This window comes from Entelurus aequoreus, linkage group LG11 (assembly GCF_033978785.1).
Source record: "Entelurus aequoreus isolate RoL-2023_Sb linkage group LG11, RoL_Eaeq_v1.1, whole genome shotgun sequence".
Lineage (NCBI taxonomy): Eukaryota > Metazoa > Chordata > Actinopteri > Syngnathiformes > Syngnathidae > Entelurus > Entelurus aequoreus.
Genome location: NC_084741.1, coordinates 16,697,171 through 16,711,902, shown reverse-complemented (window position 1 = coordinate 16,711,902; position 14,732 = coordinate 16,697,171). Strand labels below are relative to the sequence as shown.

The 14,732-nt window shown below is 35.1% G+C and overlaps 18 non-coding genes across 18 annotated transcripts; 10 read left to right on the top strand and 8 right to left on the bottom strand.

The window, feature by feature from the left end:
* Positions 1–2,300: 2,300 nt before the first annotated feature.
* Positions 2,301–2,372, bottom strand: trnaq-uug (transfer RNA glutamine (anticodon UUG)). Its single transcript has one exon. It is a non-coding gene; the product is annotated as a tRNA-Gln (tRNA).
* Positions 2,373–2,547: 175 nt separating this feature from the next.
* Positions 2,548–2,619, bottom strand: trnaq-uug (transfer RNA glutamine (anticodon UUG)). Its single transcript has one exon. It is a non-coding gene; the product is annotated as a tRNA-Gln (tRNA).
* Positions 2,620–3,392: 773 nt separating this feature from the next.
* Positions 3,393–3,464, top strand: trnaq-cug (transfer RNA glutamine (anticodon CUG)). Its single transcript has one exon. It is a non-coding gene; the product is annotated as a tRNA-Gln (tRNA).
* A 632-nt stretch (positions 3,465–4,096) lies between these two features.
* Positions 4,097–4,168, bottom strand: trnaq-uug (transfer RNA glutamine (anticodon UUG)). Its single transcript has one exon. It is a non-coding gene; the product is annotated as a tRNA-Gln (tRNA).
* Positions 4,169–4,350: 182 nt separating this feature from the next.
* Positions 4,351–4,422, top strand: trnap-cgg (transfer RNA proline (anticodon CGG)). Its single transcript has one exon. It is a non-coding gene; the product is annotated as a tRNA-Pro (tRNA).
* A 1,861-nt stretch (positions 4,423–6,283) lies between these two features.
* On the top strand, positions 6,284–6,355 carry trnap-ugg (transfer RNA proline (anticodon UGG)). The gene has a single exon. It is a non-coding gene; the product is annotated as a tRNA-Pro (tRNA).
* A 442-nt stretch (positions 6,356–6,797) lies between these two features.
* trnaq-cug (transfer RNA glutamine (anticodon CUG)) lies at positions 6,798–6,869 on the top strand. Its single transcript has one exon. It is a non-coding gene; the product is annotated as a tRNA-Gln (tRNA).
* Positions 6,870–7,167: 298 nt separating this feature from the next.
* On the bottom strand, positions 7,168–7,239 carry trnaq-cug (transfer RNA glutamine (anticodon CUG)). The gene has a single exon. It is a non-coding gene; the product is annotated as a tRNA-Gln (tRNA).
* An 850-nt stretch (positions 7,240–8,089) lies between these two features.
* trnaq-cug (transfer RNA glutamine (anticodon CUG)) lies at positions 8,090–8,161 on the top strand. Its single transcript has one exon. It is a non-coding gene; the product is annotated as a tRNA-Gln (tRNA).
* Positions 8,162–8,607: 446 nt separating this feature from the next.
* trnap-agg (transfer RNA proline (anticodon AGG)) lies at positions 8,608–8,679 on the top strand. The gene has a single exon. It is a non-coding gene; the product is annotated as a tRNA-Pro (tRNA).
* A 1,450-nt stretch (positions 8,680–10,129) lies between these two features.
* Positions 10,130–10,201, top strand: trnaq-cug (transfer RNA glutamine (anticodon CUG)). Its single transcript has one exon. It is a non-coding gene; the product is annotated as a tRNA-Gln (tRNA).
* Positions 10,202–10,820: 619 nt separating this feature from the next.
* On the bottom strand, positions 10,821–10,892 carry trnaq-uug (transfer RNA glutamine (anticodon UUG)). Its single transcript has one exon. It is a non-coding gene; the product is annotated as a tRNA-Gln (tRNA).
* A 183-nt stretch (positions 10,893–11,075) lies between these two features.
* On the top strand, positions 11,076–11,147 carry trnap-cgg (transfer RNA proline (anticodon CGG)). Its single transcript has one exon. It is a non-coding gene; the product is annotated as a tRNA-Pro (tRNA).
* A 781-nt stretch (positions 11,148–11,928) lies between these two features.
* Positions 11,929–12,000, bottom strand: trnaq-cug (transfer RNA glutamine (anticodon CUG)). Its single transcript has one exon. It is a non-coding gene; the product is annotated as a tRNA-Gln (tRNA).
* Positions 12,001–12,320: 320 nt separating this feature from the next.
* On the top strand, positions 12,321–12,392 carry trnaq-cug (transfer RNA glutamine (anticodon CUG)). The gene has a single exon. It is a non-coding gene; the product is annotated as a tRNA-Gln (tRNA).
* A 373-nt stretch (positions 12,393–12,765) lies between these two features.
* Positions 12,766–12,837, bottom strand: trnaq-uug (transfer RNA glutamine (anticodon UUG)). The gene has a single exon. It is a non-coding gene; the product is annotated as a tRNA-Gln (tRNA).
* A 1,487-nt stretch (positions 12,838–14,324) lies between these two features.
* Positions 14,325–14,396, bottom strand: trnaq-uug (transfer RNA glutamine (anticodon UUG)). Its single transcript has one exon. It is a non-coding gene; the product is annotated as a tRNA-Gln (tRNA).
* Positions 14,397–14,578: 182 nt separating this feature from the next.
* On the top strand, positions 14,579–14,650 carry trnap-cgg (transfer RNA proline (anticodon CGG)). Its single transcript has one exon. It is a non-coding gene; the product is annotated as a tRNA-Pro (tRNA).
* The last annotated feature ends 82 nt before the right edge of the window (positions 14,651–14,732 follow it).

Genomic DNA, 14,732 nt, shown 5'->3' with positions numbered 1-14,732 from the left:
CCAGTTAGATACACACTTAAATAAATTGCCAGAAGTAGCCAATTTGCTCAATTTACCTTTAACTCTGTTATTATTAATAATTAATGATATTTATCTTTGTGGAAACACTGATCATCTTAATGATTTCTCACAAGAAATATATATAGAAACAGATCAATATCAATATGCAACACTTTATTTTTATATTTTCTCTAAGTGCACATTTTTCAAATTGAACATTTTCAAATGATCACTTCAAAGTCTTGTGAAATCACAATATCCCATTTTAACTAGCTAGCCACTAACATTTTTTTTAACAAATCATGAATTACTTTGCACCATGTTTGTACAAATAATAACTCATGTAAAATACAAAAGTAAACTCTCACATTTTTAAATCATGTCACACTTTGAACTGGACACCAAATCTGTTATCTGTTTCTTTGTCAGTTAGTGGGAAGCCTGGCATTGCATGCTGTTAACTAGTGTGTTGTACTCTGGTGTGTAACTTGACACTGCAACTCTGAGTGAGTCTTGCAGATGTGCATCAGTGAGGCGTGTTCTGTGTTTGTTCTTGATGAAGTTCATGTCAGAAAAGGCTGATTCACAAAGATAAGATTTTTCCTCATTGTTTGCGGAACCTTCTTAATCTTTTGGACATATTTTCACAGCAATCTGGCCTTAAGCTTAATTATGATAAATGTAAAATGTTAAGGATCGGAAATCTAAAGGGACCGTCCTTTCGAATGGAATGCAAAGTGCCTGTTTTTTTGGACAGATAGACCAGTTAACATACTTGGTGTTGTTGTCCCAGAAAATCTGGAAGATCTAGGCTCAGTAAATTACGATAATCGACTAAGAAAGCTGGACAAAATTATGCAATTATGGAAAGGGAAATCTCTAAACTTGTATGGTAAAATGTCTATTGCCAACTCGTTAATTATTCCTCAATTTATTTATTTGTTTTTGTCATTACCAGCTCCATCACAAAACTTTTTTAAGATTTATGAGCGGAGGGTCTTCGATTTTGTCTGGAACGGCAAACCAGAAAAGATTAAAAGAAAGATTTTGTACAAAGAGTATGAATATGGGGGCCGGAACTTCTCAACCTTGAAGCTATGTGTCTGTCTTTAAAAGCATCAATTGTTCCAAAGATGTATTTAAACATTGAGTGGTACACAAATGTCCTGTTGGACAAAAAACATGTACTGTATCAAAAGAAATTTTACAAGTGATCCCCTCCCAGAGAGTCTGCTGGGAAACATGGCGGGGTTCATAAAGGAAACAATCCACTCATAGTGGTGTTTTCAATTTTATGTGCCAGAAAAAAGAGACGATATTTTGCAGCAGTTAATATGGATGAACTCTAATATTGTAATAGATGGAAAGCCTTTCTTTTGGAAAAATATGTTTGTAAGAGGAATCATTTTTGTCAATGATATTATCAATGAGAATGGTAAAATTATGAAGTATGATGAATTTAGAGCTATGTATGGTGATGCTTGCTCAAGATTTTCATTTCATCAACTAACTGGAGTAATTGGGAAAAGATGGAAACAAATAATTAATTATGGAACTACTAAATTATTAGTTTGTAAACCTCTAATAAGAAATTCTAGTTGGCAAAAAGGAACTAAAATAAATAGAAAAATATATAATTTTTATTTAATAAAGAAATCTTTGAAGGCTGCCTCATACAACACAAATGGAAAATGGGAGGACTTTTTTGACTGACTAAATTAAATTTCTGTGAAAAGTAGGATATTGTCCATTTTCAGATTGTGTCCCTTATATGTTTATGAGTCATGTTTTTATTCCTAACTTTTTCCCTTTTACACACGGTTGTCTTTATATGTGTGACTTTAAACTTGATTTTAAACTTTTCCCTTAATAGTCCATACATCACACACTCAAGAGATCAATAAAAATCTCTGAAATTAATTCAGTTGTGTCTCAACTTACGAGCTCTATTTGTTCTAGGACTAAAGTCGTAAACCCTCAGTTTATTTATGCATGAAAATGGTAGTCAATCAAAATATGTGTTAAAAGCACAATTTCAAATAGTGTCATCTATTAAAACATTTAATTTTATTTTTGCCACATTATTTTACAGGACTTGTTTGCCTAGTAGTATGATTCTCACTTCGGGTGCTATATTCAATCAAATATGTCCCTCGTACACACAGTTGTCGTTACATTTGTGACTTTAGACTTGATTTTGAAAACTTTTTCAGACATTACACATTTAAGGGATCCACAAAAATCTATCAAACAAAATACAGTGGTATTACTGAACAATTTTCCACTTCAACACTGCAAGTTGGTTCCACCAAGACTTGAACTTGGATCACTGGATTCAAAGTCCAGAGTGCTAACCGTTACACCATAGAACCTTCCCGGACAAGCTCTTATGTTTATAAGTCCTTTTTTTTCAATAATAACTTTTTCCCGCGTACACACAGTTGTTGTTACATTTGTGACTTTTGACTTGATTATGATCATTTTTTATTGGCATCACTCACTCATGGGATCCATACAAATGTACGTAACAATTTGCTTACTGTCTGTTGGTTCCACCAAGACTTGAACTTGGATCCCTGGATGCAAAGTCCAGAGTGCTAACCATTACACCATGGAACCAGCAAAAACCAGCTTATAATTTTAACACAAGGACTTGTCCAAGACCAACAAACCCTGCACCAGGATTGCTGAACAAATGTTTAATAGGGGACACAATCTTTAAACCAAAATTTAAATTCACTACCATCTTCATGCACAAATGAAATAAGGGTTTACAAGATCAGTCCTAGAACAAATAGAGCTCCTAAATTAAGAAACAACTGTATTTGATTTTGTAGATTTTCATTGATCCCTTGATTATGTGCCCTCTGGAAAAGTGAAATAAAAGTTCAAAACCAAGTCTAAAGTCACAAATGTAACAACAAGTGTGTGTACAAGGGACAGATCCATGATTGAAAACAGGACTTATGAACATATAGGGGACACAATCTGAAACTGGGGTAAAACTTTGCACTTTTAACCCAAATTTAGATTCACTGCCTTTTTCATAAATGAATTAATCAAAGGGCATTTAAACATGTTGGTTAAAAGTGTGACAAAATTTCAGATTGTGTCTCCTATTAAAATCTCACATTGGATGAGATTTGTTGGGTAATCATGTTGCAGGGTTTGTTGAACTTGGACGAGCACTTGTGTTTAAAATTCCTGTTTTCAGTCATGACTTTTCCCCTCGTACACACAGTCACAAGTCTTGTCTTTTTTTACTTTAGACTTGATTTAAACGTTTCCCTCCATTTTCCTGACAACTTACACTCAAGGTATCAATGAGATCTAATCAAATTTCATCAATACTGTTTACTGTTGGATCACTTTCTTTTACATGTACATTTACAGGTTCCATGGTGTAATGGTTAGCACTCTGGACTCTGAATCCAGTGATCCAAGTTCAAGTCTTGGTGGAACCTTCTTGTAACATTAGTGTGATTCATGTTCTGTAGGACCTCCATTTGATTAGTGGTGTGAAAAATAGTTTCTTGTCCATTTTTAGATTGTGTTCCTTAGATGTTTATGAGTCATGTTTTTATTCCTAACTTTTTCCCTCATACACACAGTTGTCTTTATATGTGTGATTTTAAACTTGATTTTAAACTTTCCCTTAATATTCCATACATCACACACTCAAGAGGTCAATAAAGATCTCTGAAAAAAATACAGTTGTGGCTCAACTTACGAGCTCTATTTGTTCTAGGACTGAGGTCGTAAACCCTCAGTTTATTTATGCATGAAAATGGTAGTCAATCAAAATATGTGTTAAAAGCACAATTTCAAACAGTGTCGTCTATTAAAACATTTTATTTTTTAAAGATGTTTGCTACATTATTTTACAGGACTTGTTGGTCTAGTCGTATGATTCTCACTTCAGGTGCTATATTCAATCAAATATTTCCCTCATACACACAGTTGTTGTTACATTTGTGACTTTAGACTTGATTTTGAAAAAAAAATTCAGACATTACACATTTAAGGGATCCATAAAAATCTACCAAATAAACTACAGTGGCATTACTGAACAATTTGCCTCTTCAATAGTGCAAGTTGGTTCCACCAAGACTTGAACTTGGATCACTGGATTCAAAGTCCCGAGTGCTAACCATTACACCATGGAACCTGTGTATAATCCAAATGATCCTGCAGTAAAGAGTACTTGATTGGATATAACAGATTTTGTTTGACATTTTTTCATGAAAATGGTAGTAAATTAAAATGTTGGTTAAAAGTTTACCACAACATGTCAGATCGTGTCCCCTAATTTCCCATTTCATGAGATTATTTGGGTAAGCATGTATGCAGGGCTTGTTGGTCTAGTCGTATGATTCTCGCTTCGGGTGCGAGAGGTCCCGGGTTCAATTCCCGGACAAGCCCTCATGTTTATAAGTCCTATTTTTAATCATAACTTTCTTCCTCGTACACACAGTTGTTGTACATGCGTGACTTTAGACTTGATTTAAAAAAAAAATTCAAACATCACACACTCAAGGGATCAATAACAGTGGTACCTAAATGTATGACCACAGTTTGTTCTAGGACTGAGCTGGTAACCCTTAGTTCATCTATGTATGAAAATGTCAGTGAATCTAAATATGTGTTAAAAGTGAAATAAGGTAACTGAACTTCAGATTATGTCCTCCATTGAAACCTCACATTTCATGAAATTTGTTGAAAAATCGTGTTTCAGGGCTTGGTATATATAAACATATATACTGTATATACATACAGTGATGGGCAGTAACAAGCTACATGTAGCTAAGCTATGTAGCTCAACTACATTTTCCAGTAGCTTAGCGGTTACTTAGCAATTTTTTTACGAGTATCTTTTCCTGTAGCTTAGCTACTTTTAGACTCATGTAGCGAGGTAGCTTACATCAAAGCTACATAGAGAGAAGATGAGAGAGAGAACGTACGGAGAAAATACAATAACCTGGATGATTGAGAACATCCATACATATGGAGAAAATCCATGATGATTGGCTAAGGTTAGGTTGAAACATTACAGACGGGCCAATCAGAGGCAAGATAAACTCGTAAACAAAATCATAACAGACATGCACTCATGTCACATGACAATGAGAGAGTCCGAGACAGAGGGACGCTTCAAGCTGACGACTCTCCCGCAGGTTAAATTTTTGACTGTGAACTTCATTTTGAACTTTATCTCCTTTTTTCAGACATCACACACTCAAGGGATCAATGACAATCTATCAAATCAAATCAAGTACTGTGTACTGTAGGATCACATTGTTTTACATGTACATTTACAGGTTCCATGGTGTAATGGTTAGCACTCTGGACTCTGAATCCAGTGATCCCAGTTCAAGTCTTGGTGGAACCTTCATGTCACATTAGAGTGATTAGTGTTCAGTATGACCTCCGTTTGATTAGTGGTTACATGAAAAATGCAAATAAATTAAATTTCTGTGAAAAGTAGGAAAATGTTCATTTTCAGATTGTGTCCCTGATATGTTTATGAGTCATGTTTCCCTCATACACACAGTTGTCTTTATATGTGTGACTTTTAAACTTGATGTTAAACTTTTCCCTTAATATTCCATACATCACACACTCAGATCAATAAAAATCTCTGAAATAAATACAGTTGTGTCTCAACTTACGAGCTCTATTTGTTCTAGGACTGAGGTCGTAAACCCTCAGTTTATTTATGCATGAAAATGGTAGTCAATCAAAATATGTGTTAAAAGTGCAGTTTGAAATAGTTTCATCTATTGAAACATTTAATTTTATGTTTGCCACATTATTTTACAGGGCTTGTTGGTCTAGTCGTATGATTCTCACTTCGGGTGTTATATTCAATCAAATATTTCCCTCGTAATAAAAGTTGTTGTTACATTTGTGACTTTAGACTTGATTTTGAAAACTTTTTCAGACATTACACATTTAAGGGATCCATACAAATCTATCAAAGTAATTACAGTGGTATTACTGAACAACTTACCACTTCAATAGTGCAAGTGGGTTCCACCAAGAACTGAACTTGGATCACTGGATTCAGAGTCCAGAGTGCTAACCATTACACCATGGAACCTGTATATACATCCAAATTATCCAGCAGTAAACATTACTTGATTGGATATAACAGATTTTGTTTGACATGTTTTAATGAAAATGGTAGTAAATTAAAATGTTGGTTAAAAGTTTAACACAAAATTTCAGATCGTGTCACCTAATTTCACATTTCATGAGATTAGTTAAGCAAAGTTGAATGCAGGGCTTGTTGGTCTAGTCGTATGATTCTCGCTTTGGGTGCGAGAGGTCCCGGGTTCAATTCCCGGACAAGCCCTTGTGTATTGAAGTCCAATTTCTGGACATAACTTTCTTCCTCGAACACACAATATTTTCATACAACAACCACTCAAGGGATCAATAACAGTGTTACCTAAATGTATGACCACAGTTTGTTCTAGGACTGAGCTGGTAACCCTTAGTTCATCTATGTATGAAAATGTCAGTGAATCTAAATATGTGTTAAAAGTGCAATAAGGTAACCAAGATTTAAGTTCAGTCCCCTATTAAAATGTCAGATTGCATGAGTTTTGTTGGAAAGGCTTTTTGTTCTCGTCATAGGATTCTCCCGCAAAGTGAGAGACGCCCTGTGTTGAAATCCTGGACAAACGCCGAAGTCTTTAAGTCCTGTTTTCAGCACACACTCATCAATGACAATCTATCAATCAAATCAAGTACTGTGTACTGTAGGATCACATTGTTTTACATGTACATTTACAGGTTCCATGGTGTAATGGTTAGCACTCTGGACTCTGAATCCAGTGATCCAAGTTCAAGTCTTGGTGGAACCTTCTTGTCACATTAGCATGCCTAGTGTTCAGTATGACCTCCGTTTGAAAGTTTTTTGCAAGAAAAAATGAGTGCAGCTTAATTTTGCCTAAAAGTACAGTAGTCCAGTTTCAAATGGTGCTCCTTTTATGTTTTTAGTCACAAATTGTTCCTTCGTACACAAAATTGTCATTACATTTGTGACTTTAGAATTTATTTTGACCATTTTTTCAGACATCACACACTCAAGGATCAATAAAAACATATCAAATCAATTACAGCTGTATTACTGAATAATGCGTCACTTAAATTATTGCAGGTTGGTTCCACCAAGACTTGAACTTGGATCACTGGATTCAGAGTCCAGAGTGCTAACCATTACACCATGGAACCTGTAAATGTACATGTAAAACAATGTGATCATACAGTAAACAGTATTGATGCAATTTAATAGATTTTCATTGACACTTTGAGTGTAAGTTGTCAGGAAAATGGAGGGAAACGTTTAAATCAAGTCTAAAGTAAAAAAAAAGACAAGACTTGTGACTGTGTGTAGGAGGGGAAAAGTCATGACTGAAAACAGGAATTATAATTTTAACACAAGGACAATCAGGACGTTTTGGCGTCTTCTTTTGAGTTTCCCTCAGAATGTGAGAGTGCCTGGATTCAAATCCTCGACAATCCCTTAGTTCTTTAGGTCCTGTTTTCAGTCATTACTTTTTCCCTCGTACACACAAAGTCATATTTTTTTTTTCCATTTTTGACTGTGAACTCAATTTTCAACTTTTATCTCCTTTTTTCAGACATCACACACTCAAGGGATCAATGACAATCTATCAAATCCAATCAAGTACTGTGTACTGTAGGATCACATTGTTTTACATGTACATTTACAGGTTCCATGGTGTAATGGTTAGCACTCTGGACTCTGAATCCAGTGATCCAAGTTCAAGTCTGGGTGGAACCTTCTTGTAACATTAGAGTGATCCGTGGGCTCTTCATTCAATAAAAAAATTGTAAGAAAAATGCAGTAAATCTGAAATTTGGTTTATAATTCTTGTTTTCAGTCATGACTTTTCCCCTCGTACACACAGTCACAAGTCTTGTCTTTTTTTACTTTAGACTTGATTTAAACGTTTCCCTCCATTTACTAGACAACTTACACTCAAGGTGTCAATGAACGAGCTATTAAATCCAATCAAGTACTGTGTACTGCAGGATCGTTGGTTTTAGTGGCTGTACAGGTTCCATGGTGTAATGGTTAGCACTCTGGACTCTGAATCCAGTGATCCAAGTTCAAGTCTTGGTGGAACCATCTTGTAACATTAGAGTGATTAGTGATCAGTAAGACCTCCATTTGAATATTTTCACATGAAAAAAGGAGTGAGTCTAAATTTGACTTAAAAGTACAATGTTGTAGTCCAGTTTCAAATTGTGATCCTTATATGTTTATAAGTCCTGTTTTTAGTCACAAACTTTCCCTCGTACACACAGTTGTCTTTACATTTGTGACTTTAAACTTTTACATCAATATTCCATACATCACACACTCAAGAGATCAATAAAAACCTCTGAAATAAATACAGTTGTGTCTCAATTTCCGAGCTCTATTTGTTCTAGGACTGAGGTCGTAAACCCTCAGTTTATTTATGCATGAAAATGGTAGTCAAATAAAATATGTGTTAAAAGTGCAGTTTCAGATTGTGGCCCCTATTAAAAGATTAAAACATTTTTAAAAGATGTTTGCCGTCATGTCTTAAAGGCTTGTTGGTCTAGTCGTATGATTCTCGCTTAGGGTGCGAGAGGTCCCGGGTTCAATTCCCGGACAAGCCCTTATGTTTGTAAGACCTATTTTTAGCCACAACTTATCTTTCTTGTACACACAATTTGTTGTTACATTTGTGACTTATCAAACACAGTGGTACCTAAATGTATGACCACAGTTTGTTCTAGGACTGAGCTGGTAACCCTTAGTTCATCTATGTATGAAAATGTCAGTGAATCTAAATAAGTTTAAAAGTGCAATAAGGTAATCAAGTTTCAGATTGTGTCCCCTATTCAAATCTCACATTACATAACATTTGTTGGTAAGTCTTGCTCCAGGATTTCTTAGCCTGGTCGTACCCTTCTTGCTGAGGGTGTGAGAGATGGTCTGGGTTCAAATTCTGTACAAGCTTTTATGTCTTTAAGTCCTGTTTTCAGTCATTACTTTTTACCTCATACACACATAGTCATATGTCTTTCTACTTTTGACTGTGAACTTCATTTTATTTGAGCTCATTTAATTTCCTTTACTTTTGTCCTCTGTGTATTTCATTTATATGTGCATGTCTCATGACACATTATCTGTAATATTAGCTGCATTTCTAAATGTGTGCCATGTTGTTCCAGACCACAGCAAACGTTACCCAGCTTGCAAAGATTGTAATAAATCTGTTAGAGGAAAACAGCCTGTCCTTTCCTCTAATTTGGGTACACACATCTATACCTTTGGCAGTTTTACCCTCTGAGACACTTACTTAATGTGTTGCCTTCATTATAAGACTTACATAAGGCTTTTAACATTTTGCGGCTCCAGACAGATTTGTTTTTTGTATTTTTGGTCCAATATGGCTCTTTCAACATGTTGGGTTGCAGACCCCTGGTCTAGTCGTGTAATTCTCGCTTTGGGTGTGAGAGGTCCTGGGTTCAATTCCAGGTCAAGCCCTTACGTTAATAAGGTCAATCATCATTTTTTGTTGTTGTTACGTTTTTCACTTTAGACTCGAATTTGAACATTTTTGCAGACATGACACACTCAAGAGATCAATAAAAATATATGATATCAAATATATTGGTACCTAAATTTATGACTAGTTTGTTCTAGGACTGAGCTGGTAACCCTTAGTTCATCTATGTATGAAAATGTCAGTGAATCTAAATATGTGTTAAAAGTGCAATAAGGGAACCGAGATTTAGATGAAGTCCCCTATTAAAATCTCAGATTTCATGAGTTTAGTTGGGAAGTCTTGGTCCATGGCTTGTTCTTCTCATTATAGGACTCTCACGCAGGGTGAAACAAGCCCTGGGTTCAAATCCTAGACAAATGTTAATGTCTTTTAGTCTTGTTTTCAGTCACTACTTTTTACGTCGTACACACATCCATTTTTTACTCTTAATTTGATTTTAAACTTTGATCTCCTTTTTTCAGACATCACACACTCAAGGGATCAATGACAATCTATCAAATCAAATCATGTACTGTGTACTGTAGGATCACATTTGTTTTACATGTACATTTACAGGTTCCATGGTGTAATGGTTAGCACTCTGGACTCTGAATCCAGTGATCCAAGTTCAAGTCTTGGTGGAACCTTCTTGTAACATTAGAGTGATTAGTGTTTAGTATGACCTCCATTTGATTAGTGGTTACATGAAAAATCCAAATAAATTAAATTTCTGTGAAAAGTAGGATATTGTCCATTTTCAGATTGTGTCCCTTATATGTTTATGAGTCATGTTTTTATTCCTAACTTTTTCCCTTTTACACACAGTTGTCTTTATATGTGTGACTTTAAACTTGATTTTAAACTTTTCCCTTAATAGTCCATACATCACACACTCAAGAGATCAATAAAAATCTCTGAAATTAATTCGGTTGTGTCTCAACTTACGAGCTCTATTTGTTCTAGGACTAAAGTCGTAAACCCTCAGTTTATTTATGCATGAAAATGGTAGTCAATCAAAATATGTGTTAAAAGCACAATTTCAAATAGTGTCATCTATTAAAACATTTAATTTTATTTTTGCCACATTATTTAACAGGACTTGTTTGTCTAGTAGTATGATTCTCACTTCGGGTGCTATATTCAATTAAACATTTCCCTCGTACACACAGCTGTCGTTACATTTGTGACTTTAGACTTGATTTTGAAAACTTTTTCAGACATTACACGAAATACAGTGGTATTACTGAACAATTTTTCACTTCAACTTGGTTCCACCAAGACTTGAACTTGGATCACTGGATTCAAAGTCCAGAGTGCTAACCGTTACACCATAGAACCTCTGTATGCATCCAAATGATCCTGCAGTAAACATTACTTGATTGGATATAACAGATTTTGTTTGACATTTTTTAATGAAAATGGTAGTAAATTAAAATGTTGGTTAAAAGTTTAACACAAAATTTCAGATCGTGTCCCCTAATTTCACATTTCATGAGATTAGTTGGGCAAACATGTATGCAGGGCTTGTTGGTCTAGTCGTATGATTCTCGCTTCGGGTGCGAGAGGTCCCGGGTTCAATTCCCGGACAAGCCCTCGTGTATTTCAGTCCGATTTTTAAACATAACTTTCTTCCTCGAACACACAATGTTTTCAAACAACAACCACTCAAGGGATCAATAACAGTGTTACCTAAATGTATGACCACAGTTTGTTCTAGGACTGAGCTGGTAACTCTTAGTTCAACTATGTATGAAAATGTCAGTGAAACTAAATATTTGTTAAAAGTGCAATAAGGTAACCAAGATTTAAATTCAGTCCCCTATTAAAATCTTAGATTGCATGAGTTTTGTTGGAAAGGCTTTTTGTTCTCTTCATAGGATTCTCGCGCAAGGTGAGAGACGCCCTGTGTTGAAATCCTGGACAAACGCCGAAGTCTTTAAGTCCTGTTTTCAGCACACACTCAAGGGATCAATGACAATCTATCAAATCCAATCAAGTACTGTGTACTGTAGGATCACATTGTTTTACATGTACATTTACAGGTTCCATGGTGTAATGGTTAGCACTCTGGACTCTGAATCCAAGTTCAAGTCTTGGTGGAACCTTCTTGTCACATTAGAGTGATTAGTGTTCAGTATGACCTCCATTGGCAAGTTCTTTGCAAGAAAAAATGAGTGCATCTTAATTTTGCCTAAAAGTACAATGTTGTAGTGTAGTTTAAAATTGTGCTCCTTATATGTTTATAAGTCCTGTTTTTAGTCACAACTTGTTCCTTTGTTCACACAGTTGTCTTTACATTTGTGACTTTAGAATTGATTTTGACCATTTTTTCAGACATCACACACTCAAGGGATCCATAAAAGCTACTGCAAGTTGGTTCCACCAAGACTTGAACTTGGATCACTGGATTCAGAGTCCAGAGTGCTAACCATTACACCATGGAACCTGTAAATGTACATGTAAAACAATGTGATCCTACAGTACACAGTATTGCTTAAATTTGATAGATTGTCATTGATCCCTTGAGTGTAAGTTGTCAGGAAAATAGAGGGAAACGTTTAAATCAAGTCTAAAGTAAAAAAAGACAAGACTTGTGACTGTGTGTACGAGGGGAAAAGTCATGACTGAAAACAGGAATTATAATTTAAACACAAGGACTTGTCCAAGACCAACAAACTCTGCAAAAAGATTGCCAAACAAATATTATAAAATGTGAGATTTCAATAGGGGCCACAATCTTTAATCCATAATTTAGAACAAATTACAGGTTCCATGGTGTAATGGTTAGCACTCTGGACTCTGAATCCAGTGATCCAAGTTCAAGTCTTGGTGGAACCTTCTTATAACATTAGAGTGATTAGTGTCCAAAATAACCTCCATTTAATGTTTTTTGCATGAGAAAGGGAGCGAATTAAATGTGGATATGTGTTAAATGTGCATTTTCAGATTGTGTGTTTTTAAAAGATGTTTTTTGTTTCAGGGCTTTTTGGTCTAATAGTGTGATTTTCACATTGTGTGTGAGGGACTATGCATTCAATTCCCGGACAAGCCCTTATGTTTATAAGTCCTTTTTTTCAAAAATAACTTTTTCCCTCGTACACACAGTTGTTGTTACATTTGTGACTTTTGACTTGATTATGATCATTTTTTATTGGCATCACTCACTCATGGGATCCATACAAATGTACGTAACAATTTGCTTACTGTCTGTTGGTTCCACCAAGACTTGAACTTGGATCCCTGGATTCAAAGTCCAGAGTGCTAACCATTACACCATGGAACCTGCAAAAACCTGCCTATAATTTTAACACAAGGACTTGTCCAAGACCAACAAACCCTGCAACAAGATTGCTGAACAAATGTTTAATAGGGGACACAATCTTTAAACCAAAATTTAAATTCACTACCATCTTCATGCACAAATGAAATAAGGGTTTTCAAGATCAGTCCTAGAACAAATAGAGCTCCTAAATTAAGAAACAACTGTATTTGATTTTGTAGATTTTCATTGATCCCTTGATTATGTGCCCTCTGGAAAAGTGAAATAAAAGTACAAAACCAAGTCTAAAGTCACAAAAATAACAACAAGTGTGTGTACGAGGGACAAATCCATGATTGAAAACAGGACTTATGAACATATAGGGGACACAATCTGAAACTGGGCTAAAACTTTGCACTTTTAACCCAAATTTAGATTCACTGCCTTTTTCATAAATGAATTAATAAAAGGGCATTTAAACATGTTGGTTAAAAGTGTGACAAAATTTCAGATTGTGTCTCCTATTAAAATCTCACATTGTATGAGATTTGTTGGGTAATCATGTTGCAGGGTTTGTTAAACTTGGACGAGCACTTGTGTTTATAATTCCTGTTTTCAGTCATGACTTTTCCCCTCGTACACACAGTCACAAGTCTTGTCTTTTTTTACTTTAGACTTGATTTAAACGTTTCCCTCCATTTTCCTGACAACTTACACTCAAGGTATCAATGAGATCTAATCAAATTTCATCAATACTGTTTACTGTTGGATCACTTTCTTTTACATGTATATTTACAGGTTCCATGGTGTAATGGTTAGCACTCTGGACTCTGAATCCAGTGGAACCTTCTTGTAACATTAGAGTGATTAGTGTTCAGTATGACCTTCATTTGATTAGTGGTTACATGAAGAATGCAAATAAATTACATTTCTGTGAAAAATAGTTTCTTGTCCATTTTCAGATTGTGTCCCTTATATGTTTATGAGTCATGTTTTTATTCCTAACTTTTTCCCTTTTACACACAGTTGTCTTTTTATGTGTGATTTTAAACTTGATTTCAAACTTTTCCCTTAATATTCCATACATCACACACTCAAGAGATCAATAAAGATCTCTGAAATAAATACAGTTGTGTCTCAACTTACGAGCTCTATTTGTTCTAGGACTGAGGTCGTAAACCCTCAGTATATTTATGCATGAAAATGGTAGTCAATCAAAATATGTGTTAAAAGCACGATTTCAAATAGTGTCTTCTATCAAAATATTGTATTTTTTAAAGATGTTCGCCACATTATTTTACAGAGCTTGTTGGTCTAGTCGTATGATTCTCACTTCAGGTGCTATATTCAATCAAATATTTCCCTCGTACACACAGTTGTTGTTACATTTGTGACTTTAGACTTGAGTTTGAAAAATCTTTCAGGCATCACACATTTAAGGGATCCATAAAAATCTACCAAAGGAATTACAGTGGTATTACTAATCAATTTGCCTCTTCAATAGTGCAAGTTGGTTCCACCAAGACTTGAACTTGGATCACTGGATTCAAAGTCCAGAGTGCTAACCATTACACCATGGAACCTGTATAATAACCAAATGATCCTGCAGTAAAGAGTACTTGATTTGATATAACAGATTTTGTTTGACATTTTTTCATGAAAATGGTAGTAAATTAAAATGTTGGTTAAAAGTTTACCACAAAATTTCAGATCGTATTCCCTAATTTCACATTTCATGAGATTAGTTGGGCAAGCAAGTATGCAGGGCTTGTTGATCTAGTCGTATGATTCTCGCTTCGGGTGCGAGAGGTCCAGGGTTCAATTCCCGGATAAGCCCTTACGTTATTACTGTAATGTGTGCAGAGAAAGATGTCTTCTATTTTGAAATGAAGAGTTAGTATATAGTTAACAAAATGTGC